The sequence below is a fragment of the Chlorocebus sabaeus genome, chromosome 21 (genome assembly GCF_047675955.1).
Source record: "Chlorocebus sabaeus isolate Y175 chromosome 21, mChlSab1.0.hap1, whole genome shotgun sequence".
In the NCBI taxonomy this organism is placed as follows: Eukaryota; Metazoa; Chordata; class Mammalia; order Primates; family Cercopithecidae; genus Chlorocebus; species Chlorocebus sabaeus.
Window position 1 is genome coordinate 34,561,030 of NC_132924.1, and position 11,246 is coordinate 34,572,275.

Below are 11,246 nucleotides of genomic sequence, written 5' to 3' on the forward strand. Positions count from 1 at the left end.
CTTGAACAATCTTTTTAAAAATGTCCTTGTAGACCACACTGGAAGCGAGCCCTATTAGGCATTTGATTGGCCCAGCTTTTCCCTTTTCCAGAGCCTCCAAAGTCTGCCTGCCTGAGGGCCATGACTAAAGCGGTGGCCTTTTGTTTATCCCGTTTGTCCCATTCTGCCTGCTCCTCCTGATCTCTATTATAAAAAACCAAGGTCGCCAAGTTCAATAGGTTTCTAAATTTTGTGCACTTTTGAAGTTTTTTCCTAATGTCTGCAGCTGACTGAGTGATAAACTTATCCTTTAAGATTAGTTGGCCTTCAATAGAGTCAGGTGACAGGGAGGTATGCTTCCTCAATGCCTCCCTTAGTCTCTCAGAAAGGCAGTAGGATTTTTTTTCCTTTCCGTGTGTTATAGTGGACATCACTGAATAATTCATAGGCTTTTTCCTAGTGTTCCTTAGTCCTTCTAGCACGCAAGTTAGCAAATGTCTGCGACACCAATCTCCATGTTCTGATTCTGTGTCCTAGTGAGGGTCTACACTGGGAACTGTCTGCTGGCCTGGGGGGAAATCATTCTCTTTCCTCTGTTGTCATCCTATCATTGACCTGACTGAGATACCAGAGATCGCCAAACTCTCGAGCTGCAGTTATGGCGGCACTTCTCTCATTTGTTGTTAGTGTCTGATTTAGCAGTGACATTATATCTCTCCACGTCAGATCAAAGGATTGTCCTAACCCTTGTAAAACATCAATATAGCCTTCAGGGTTATCTGAGAATTTACCTAGGTCTATTTTAATTTGCTTGAAGTCTGAGAGAGAAAAAGGTACACACACTCTGGCTGGGCCAAATTCTCCTCCTCCCACTGCTTGGAGGGGGCTTAATCAGGGAATATCGGCACCCTTTAGTTCATTGTTTACCCCTTTGTCTATCTCCTTTTGGACCATTTGTGTTGAAGGGGGGTCCTTATTAGTTGGGGAAGGAGTCGGGGGGATGCTGGGGTAGGGAAGTAGACTCTGAGGGCTTCCTGTAGGGCATAAATCACACTTTTTACATAAGTGCTAGTTGTCTCTTAATGAAAAGAAAGTTTGTACATATGGCACTTCACTCCATTTGCCTGCTTTTCTACAAAAGAGGTCTAGCTGTAAGGTGGTGTTATAACTTATACTTCCCTCAGGAGGCCAGGTTTCTCCCCCTTGAAGAGGATATCGTGGCCAGGCAGTACTACAGATGAATATAAGTCGTTTCTTTCTTAGCGTCAGAGGGTCAAATTGGTCCTAATTCTCCAGAATACATCTTAGGGGCATTTTTGCCTTGGGGAGAATGTTTCCCGTCTGAAAAAAGAACACAGGGATGCCAGAACCCTTAGTCATTTTCCAATGAGCATTAGTCCTAGAGTGTCCTCTATGGTCCTAATGCTTATTCCTTTCCAGGGTGCGTAACCACCCATGTACCTCTGCTTATCAGATTAGTTACGCTCACCGATGTAGCTGTGCTGCACTCCTTTTCCCGCCTCTCTTGACCACAAAAAAAGGGGTCCGGGCTGCTAGATTCTAGTGATCCTTTACCAGTGTGCCCAACATTGCCTTCGTGCTCAGGGGTGAGTCCTAGAGCTGGGCTGGGTTCCTGAGTATTTCATAACAACCCAGCTGCCCCATCAAGATGCATTCCCATAAACAACAGTTCTTATGCAAATTCATTTCAGAGAAGGTATAGGTAATCTTTTGAGTCAAGATTGAGATACTCCTTTTTGATTCTGTAAGTACTTTAAGGCTTGGCTAAATGCAAACAGCTCTCATGTTTGAGGAGACCAATTATTAGACAATTTTTCTAACTCTGCTTCCACAAGAGTCTCCCTATCAATTACTGAATGCCCATTGTGGTTTTTTCCTCAATCACCTGGGAGGAACCATCTATCTCCAGTCCTGAAGGGAGTTCCTCCTAGGTCTGGTAGGACCTTTGTATGGTAATTAAGATTTAAATCCCTTGTTAGGAAATCAGCTGGGTTAAGGGAATTACCAGTGGTTGGTGTTAAATTAACTTTTTCTAACAGAATAGCCCCATACTTTAAGATTTTTGAGTTAGTAAGCTACCTTTTTGCTTTTTTGACTTAAAATTTCTGAACTGGTGAGGTGTGCTCACAATGAGGTTTCCTCTGAAAGTTATTTTTGTGCTTTCTTCTGTTAGCAAAGCAGTTGCCACTACAGATTGAATGCATCCACGGGTTACTGGGTTAAGGACTTTTGATAGGAAAGCTAGGGCTGTCAGTGGTCTCAGTGTTTTCAGGCTACGCCCTTGTTTACACTGACAACAAGGTAGTATTGGAGTGTTACAGGGTCACGGAGAAGACCTTCAATTATCAATTACAGGTTTTAAATTTACCCTGGCTTTTAAAGGAATAGGGCACACTTTTTTTTTGCTATTTCTTTCTCTTTCTTTTCTCTTTGACTCCCTCTTTGTCTCTCTCCATCTCTCTCTCTGTCCTCCATCTCTCTCCTCCGTCTCTCCATCTCTCTCCTCCATCTCTCTCTTTGGTGTCTCTCTCTTTCTCCTCTATCTCTCTCTCTCACTCCTCCATCTCTCTTTCCTCTGTCTCTTTCTCTCTCCTTCTCTTAGCCATTACAAACTTGGGACCCTGGCAAGGGTGGTGGGGAATGGGTCCCACATAACTGCCCATGTCAAGAGCTGTATACCTAAATCGGGAGGGACACCAGGGATAAGACTCCCTGGGTTTATAGCCTAGATGCCTAAGGATTCAGCATAGAACCTCCTTAGATCCCTTTGGAGATACAACTTGCTAGAGGAAATGAAAGTCTGAACCATCCTAGGAGGTAGGGATCAGAGGAATTAGATTCAGAGGTAAGGAGAATTTTGGGGCTACACTTTCAAGAAAGTCATGGTTGGGACCCAGGAGGTATGGGTCAGAAGGAAAGGTAGGGGTGCACGCATGGGCAACTGTTGAGTAGAGACTTTTGGCTGCGCCATGATCTCAACCGGCTAATGCCAGGAGTTTGGGACAACAGTTTTCTGACTCTAGTCAGCCCTCGGCTTCCCCAAGAAAACTGAAAGTGGAAGCTGGCTCCAGGCAGACCAATGTTCCCAACCGAGAAGGGTTGAGGGTTGTTAGAAAGCCCTTCCCCAGACAGCCTCACACCTGAGTCTTAAGTCTGGCAGCCACACTAATCATTTTTAACCGGCCAACAGATGCCCAATATTTTCCTCCAATTCTAAGGAACGATTGGAATTGGCAAGCCAAAGTGGTATTACTCACCGCTTTGGAGGTCCCTTCGTGGTCGCCAAATGTTACCAGGGGGTCCTTGCTCCCAGAGCTCCCAAGATGGTGGAGGGCTGCTTCCAAAATGGCGGCAGGCCACTTCCAAGATGGTGGCAAGCCTCGTGTTCTCTGAACTGGGGTTCTTGGCCTCACAGATTCCAAGGAATGGAATCTTGGGCCATGCGGTGAGTGTTACAGTTCTATTAGAAGCCATGGGTCACGGAAGAGAACCGTGGAACCCAGTGACTAGTGTTCAGCTAGATTAGGACGAACCCAGGCACTTATCTGTGCAGGAACAATGGCACGCCTTTAGCCTGATCCGGAGCAGCAATGGGCACCTTGCTGGATCAGGGGCACAGCGGACACCCTGCGGGATCCGGAGGGATGGAAGTCAGCGGCGGGTCTGCAACTGCGGCAAACAGCAGTGGTGGACGGCGAGTGAAAACTCAGCTTGAACCATAACAAACACAACCAGAGGAGAGTGCAGTTGCAAGATTTAATAGAGTGAAAACAGAGCTCCCATACAAAGGGAGGGGACCCAAAGAGGGTAGCCATTGCTGGCCCCAATGCCTGGGTTTGTATTCCAATCATTGTTCCTCCTGCTGTGCTCTCAGGCAACACATGATTGGCTATTTCTTTACCTCCTGTTTTTGCCTAATTAACATTTTAGTGAGCTCGCTTTACTACCTGATTGGTCGGGTGTCAGCTAAGTTGCAAGCCCCATGTTTAAAGGTGGATGCAGTAACCTTCCCAGCTAGGCTTAGGGATTGTTAGTCGGCCTAGGAAATCCAGCTAGTCCTGTCTGTCAATGCCAGGCTAATTTTTGTATTTTTAGAAGAGACAGGGTTTCACCATATCAGCCAGTTTGGTCTCAAACTCCTGATCTCAAGTGATCTGCCCACCTCAGCCTCCCAAAGTGCTGGGATTACAGGCGTGAGCCACCGCGCCCGGCTGTTTGCTCTTAAAATTATGCAAATTTCACATTCTAGTCAGTAGCATATCTGTTTAATCATTCAAAACTATTGTTCCTAAATTTTCTAACAAAGTGAATGTTACAACATTTTGCTTACTTGAGAAGTAAAGAGTAAGGCATTACATTTTTTCCATTTTACAAATGAGGAACCATTTTACAAGTGAGGGCCACACAGCTATTTAGTAAAAGAGTTTTTTATGTTGTTTTGTTGTTGTTGTTGTTTGAGATGGAGTTTCACTCTGTCGCGTGGGCTAGAGTGCAGTGGTGCGATCTCAGCTCACTGCAACCTCTGCCTCCTGGGTTCAAGTGATTCTCCTGCCTCAGCCTCCCAAGTAGCTGGGACTACAGGTGCCTGCTACTAGGCCCAGCTAATTTTTTATATTTTTAGTAGAGATGGAGTTTCACCATGTTGGCCAGGCTGGCCTCAAACTCCTGACCTTATAATTCGCCCGCCTCAGCCTCCCAAAGTGCTGGCATTACAGGCCTGAGCCACAGCGCCCGGCCAAGAGCTTAGTTTTAATCAGCATCTTCTTCAAAACTGGCAATATTCTTTCTATGATTACATGTGGTAAATCAGGAAAAGGTGGAGGAATGGGGAAAAGTAAAAGACTTCTTGGTGGAAAGTTTACAGTCAGAAAATGAGATGGTAGATAAGGAAATTTGTTGAAGGGTTAAATAATGTAATAATCAGCCAAGTACATGAGAGTTTCAAAACTCTCTGCACCTCAGTTTCCCCATACGTAAAATGGAGCCAATAATATTTACCTTATAGGGCTGTTGTTAGGGACGAATGAGGTGATCTATGGAAATTCCTCAGCCCAGTACCTGATCATAGTAAGCATTCATTAAACAAATGATAGTCTTAGTTATTCTTGGTCAAGAGGACATCTCTATCGTACATGTCTTGAGCATCTTAAATTGAATGTTCCCCAGGCCAAATGTATCACTCTTTTCCTTCCCCCTTCTCTTCCTTCTCCTAACCCACAAGAGAATGTGTTCCCCTTTCTGTGTAGTCTCAACTACTGTTAATGGCTCTACCATTCAACCAAATTACACCTTTAAAGTCATCCTCAGTCCTCCCTTTTTCTTACCCACCACACCCACTCTGTTAATAACCTCGGAACAGTCTATCTCTTACATAGATCTTGAATCCATTCCCTCCTCTTGTTCCCTTTGCTCCTGCCTTTCTCATCTCTCTCTGATAACTACAATAAGTCGCCAACTGATTTGCTTATCCTCTACACTGCAGACACAGTGATTGTTCCAACATATAAATCAGATAATCTCACTACCTGATGAAGAAGGCCAAATTCTCTTCACAATCTGGCCCTGATGTATTTTTCCCAAGTACTCAACCTCTCCACACACACACACATACTCTCACACATGCACACACATACACATACATGCGTGCAAACACATCAGAGCCCAGCCTCACAGGCCCTTTCAGTATGTCTCCTAAAACCTAGAATCTTCTTGCTCTCAATGATACGGGAAAACATCTACTCATCCTTCAAAACCTAGCTGAGCCAAGTGTTGTGGTGTGTGCCTGCAAGCCCTTCTACTCAGGAAGCTAAAGTAGGAGGATTGCTTGAGCCTGGGAGTTCGAGGCTGCAGTGAGCTATGATTGCACTACTGCACTCCAGCCTGGATGACAAAGTAAGACCCCACCTCAAAAAAAAAAAAAAAAAAAAAAGCTGAAATGCCAACCTTTGAGAAACTTTTCAAACATTTTCCTTCTTGCCTGGCTCACCAAATTAGTCTCCTAATTGGTCTCCTCACATCCACCACTAACCTATTCCAGTCTGTTCCCCCTGCTGTATCCAGAGTATTATTTTCAAATGCAAATCTAATCCTGGGTCAAGCCGTCTCCTCAGCGTAAAACGGCTTCCCATTGCTAAACCCCAAATCCTTACCTCGACACGCACACCACCTATCTTCATATTCACATCTTGTGTCCCTTTCCCACCATTTTGCTGTGATCCAACCACACTGGCCTTCTTTCAGTTTTCACAAACACATCAATCTCATTCACGCCACAAGGTATTTGAATACACATCTCCTTCTACCCCTACCCTTTCGCTGGTTAAAGCTTACTCATCCTTCAAAACCCAGATCAAATGTCACTGCCTCCAGAAGCCTTCCCAGATCCACCACCCTAGACCAGATTATGGTGCCCCCAGCACCTAGGGTAGTGTCTGGCACATGAGAAGTATTTAGTAGATATTGGTTAAAATCTCTCCCCTGCATACCCTCCACCCCCCAGCCCTTACTCATACCTTGGCATTTAGCACACTGAAATAGAATTATTTGTACTGAACTGTGTCCATCTGAAGGCTCTGGAAAAAGAAAAAAGTTTTCTTTTTATCTTCTCTTTCTTCTTCTATTTTACATTGTATCCGTTTTTTTTGTTTTATTTTGTTTTGTTTTTGAGACAGAGTCTTGCTTTGTCGCCCAGGCTGGAGTGCAGTGGCATGATGTCGGCTCACTGCAATCTCCGCCTCCCTGTTTCAAGCAATTCTCTCCTGCCTCAGCCTCCTGAGTAGCTGGGATTACAGGCGTGCACCACCATGCCTGGCTAATTTTTCTTTCTTTTTTTTTTTTTTAAGTAGAGATGGGGTTTCACTATGTTGGTCAGGCTGGTCTTGAGCTCCTGACCTCATAATCTGCCCGCCTCAGCCTCCCAAAATGCTGGGATTACAGATGTAATCCAGCCTGGGTGACAGAGACTCCATCTTAAATAAATAAATAAACAAACACAGCCAGGCAGTGGCTCACGCCTGTAATCCCAACATTTTGGGAGGCCAAGGCAGGCGGATCACAAGGTCAAAAGATCAAGACTATCCTGGCCAACATGGTGAAACCCCATCTCTACTAAAAATACAAAAATTAGCTGGGCGTGGTGGCATGCACCTGTAGTCCCAGCTACTCAGGAGGCTGAAGCAGGAGAATCACTTGAACCCGGGAGGCGGAGGTTGCAATGAGCTGACATCGCATGAATGCACTCCAGCCTGGAGACACAGCGAGACTCCATCACACACACAAAAAAAGAAATAAAAAACAAAAACAAAAAAAGATAAACATAAACTCAAGCATATCAATAACTATATTAAATGTAAGTGGTCTAAGCATACCAATTAAAAGACAGAGATTGTCAAAATAGATTTTTTAAACATGACCAAACAAACTATACTCAGTACATAAGAAACTCACTTTAAATGTAATTATATAGGTAAATTGAAAGTAAAAAGAAATAAGACAAAAGCATGTAAATACTAATCAAAAGAGGGCTGGAGTGGGATTATTAATAGTAATCCTACTTTTTTTGGCATTTAGCACACTGAAATAGAATTATTTGTACTGAACTGTGTCCATCTGAAGGGTCTGGAAAAAGGTTTTTTAATCTTTTCTTTCTTCTTCTATTATATCCTTTTATTTCTCAGTATCCCCTCACACAACCCCGTGCCTGTCGGTTGATGGTTGACATTTCAAAAAATGTTTGTTGAAAGAATGAACTTTACTAACAACATAGTCTATATATGACACGGAGAAGGTCTAAGTCACTATTATTATTTATTCTAAATTAGGGTGAATTTTACAAACTGTCCTGTGGATTAAGGCTCTTTAAAATAGTATGGAAAGATTCCATTGTATTTCCTGGAGAAGGAGCACAAGCATGTGGAATGATTCTGTCACTTTGGACCATTCTGTTTCAATGTGCTAAATGCCAACTAAAAATAGAAAAAGTAGACTTCAGAGCAAAGAAAATTACCAGAGATAAAGAGAGACATTATATAATAATGTAATAAAAGGGCCAATTCACGTAGAAAATGTAATAATAATTCTGTTATGAAAACATCATAATCCTAAATTCTGTTATTATGCACTTAATAACAGAGCTTCAAAATACATGAACCAAAAACTGACAGAACTAACAGGAAAAATAGGCAGATTCACAATTGTAGTTGGAGGCTTCAACATTCCTCTCAATAACTGAGCAAACAAGTAGACAGAAAATGAGCAAAGACCGAGAAGGCACAAATAACATCATGAATCAATTGGACATATTTGACATTTATAGAGCACTCTACCCAACAGCCACAGAATACACATTGTTTTGAAATGCATATGAAATGGACTTCTGAACTGTATCTTGGATCACAAAGCAAATATTAACAAATTTAAAATAATTAAAATCATACAAAGTATATTCTCTAGTCAAAATGGAATTTAAATAGAAATCGATTGGCCGGGCGCGGTGGCTCAAGCCTGTAATTCCAGCACTTTGGGAGGCCGAGACGGGCGGATCACGAGGTCAGGAGATCGAGACCATCCTGGCGAACACGGTGAAACCCCGTCTCTACTAAAAATACAAAAAACTAGCCGGGCGAGGTGGCGGGCGCCTGCAGTCCCAGCTACTCGGGAGGCTGAGGCAGGAGAATGGCGTAAACCCGGGAGGCGGAGCTTGCAGTGAGCTGAGATCCGGCCACTGCACTCCAGCCTGGGCGACAGAGCCAGACTCCGTCTCAAAAAAAAAAAAAAAAAAAAAGAAATCGATAATATAGAATAACTGAAAAATCACCAAACATTTTAAAGTTAAGCAACACACTTCTAAATAATCCATGAGTCAAAGAAGGAGTGTCAAGGAACATTAGAAAACAGTTTGAAATTAACAAAAATGAAAATATAACAAAACAAAATGTGTGGGATGCAACTAAAGCTATGCTTTAAAAAATGTATAGCATTAAATAATTACATTAGAAAAAGAAGAAAGGCTGGGCATGGTGGCTCATGCCTGTAATCCCAACACTTTGGGAGGCCAAGGTGGGTGGATCACTTGAGGTCAAGAGTTTGAGACCAGCCTGGCCAACAGGGCAAAACCCCGTCTCTACTAAAAATACAAAACTTAGCTGGGCGTGGTGGCACACACTACCCAGCTACCTGGGAGGCTGAGGCAGGAGAATTGCCTGAACCTGGGAGGTGGAGGTTGCAGTGAGCCGAGATTGCACCACTGTGCTCCAACCTGGGCAACGGAGCAAGACTCAATCTCAAAAAAAAAACAACAAAAAAGAATCAAATCATTCCACCTAAAGACACCAGACAAAGAAGAGTAAAATAGACCCAATGCAAGAAGAATAGAGAAAATAACAAAAATAACAACAGATCAATAAAATTTAAATCAGAAGAATAGAGAAAATCAATTAATTCAAAAGCTGTTTAAAAAATAAATCAGTAAAAATGATAAGCCTCTAGCAAGACTGACAAAGAAAAACACAGAGGAAACACAAATCGCTAATACCAAGAATAAAAGAGGGACAACACAGATGCTGCAAACATTAAAAGGATAATAAAGGAATGTAATGAATGACTCAATACACATAAATTCCACAACTTAAATGAAATAGAATAATTCCTCAAACCAAAAATAATGAAGTTCATCTAAGATGAAACAGACACTCTGAATAGTCCTATATTTATTAAAGAAATTGAATCAGCAGTTTTATAGAAGTCTCCAGGTCTGTATGGATTCACTGGTAAATTCTACCTAACATTTAAGGAAAAAAACAAGGCCAATTGCAGAGACTCATGCCTGCAATATCAACACTGGGAGGCTGAGGCAAGAAGATCGCTTGAGCCCCGGAGTTCAAGACCAGCCTAGGCAACAAAGCAAGAGATCTCATCCCTACAAGAAATTTAAAAATTAGCTGGGCATGGTGGCATACATCTGTGGGCCTAGGTCTTCAGGAGGTTAAGGTGGAGGTGGAGGTGGAGGGCTCCATTTTGCCACTGCACTCCAGCCTGGGTGACAGCATGAGACTGTCTAAAAAGTAAATAAAGAAAATAAAATTTAAAAAAAATACAAATTCTACATAATCTTTGTCAGAAACTAGAAGAGGAGGAATACTTCTCAACCTACTTTATGATTTTGCTAACAAAATCATACAAAGACAGTAAGAAAATTATAGACCAGTATTGTAACCAACATAGATGCAAAAAATCCTCAATAAAATGTTAGTAAATCAAATCCAGGAATATATAAAAAGAATAATACATGACTAAACAGTTTGTCCCAGTAATACAAGGCTGACTTAATAGTCTACAATTTTAAAAATGTAATCCACCATATTAATAGTCTAGCTCTGTCCTTCAGAGCAGGCGGCGGTGGCGGCGGTGGCGGTAGCCTATGTAGCAATGGCCAAGATCAAGGCTCGAGACCTTCACGGGAAGGAGGAGCTGCTGAAACAGTTGGACGACCTGAAGGTGGAGCTGTCCCAGCTGAGCGTCGCCAAAGTGACAGACGGTGCGGCCTCCAAGCTCTCTAAGACCTGAGTCGTCCGCAAATTGGACGTGTTCTCACGTTTATTAACCAGACTCAGAAAGAAAACTTCAAGAAATTCTACAAGGCCAAGAAGTATAAGCCCCTGGACCTGTGGCCTAAGAAGACACACGCCATGTGCCGCTGGTTCAACAAGCACAGATAGAACCAGAAGACCAAGCAGCAGCAATGGAAGGAGAGGCTGTACCTGCTGCAGAAGTACCCAGTCAAGGCCTGAGTGGCCCATTGTCAATAAAGCACAGCTGGCTGAGGAAAAAAAAAAAAAGTCTAAAGAAGAAAAAACATAGGAACATAATAATTGATGCAGAAGAAGCATTTGGCAAAATTCAACATATATTTATGGTAAAACCCTCAGCAAACTGGAAAAGAAGGGAACTTTCTCAAACTGATAAAGGGCATCTTCAAAAAACCTACAGGTAATAATATATTACATATTACTTATATGTGACTATACAAGTGACATGATATCACTCAATAGTGAAAGACTGAATGTTTTTCCTCTAAGACTAGAAACAAGGCAATAATGTGTACTTCTACCACACCTATTCCAAGTCACATTGAACTCCCAGCCAGTGCAGTATCATGAGAAAAAGGAATAAAAGTCATATAGATTGGGGGAAAAGATATAAAAAGAGTCCCTATTCTCAGATTATGTGATTGTGTAGAAAATCTCAAG

At 42.5% G+C, this 11,246-nt stretch overlaps 1 pseudogene; it reads left to right on the forward strand.

Moving 5' to 3' along the window:
* The first annotated feature begins 10,425 nt into the window (after nucleotides 1–10,425).
* LOC103226311 (large ribosomal subunit protein uL29 pseudogene) lies at nucleotides 10,426–10,787 on the forward strand (annotated as a pseudogene).
* Nucleotides 10,788–11,246: the final 459 nt, after the last annotated feature.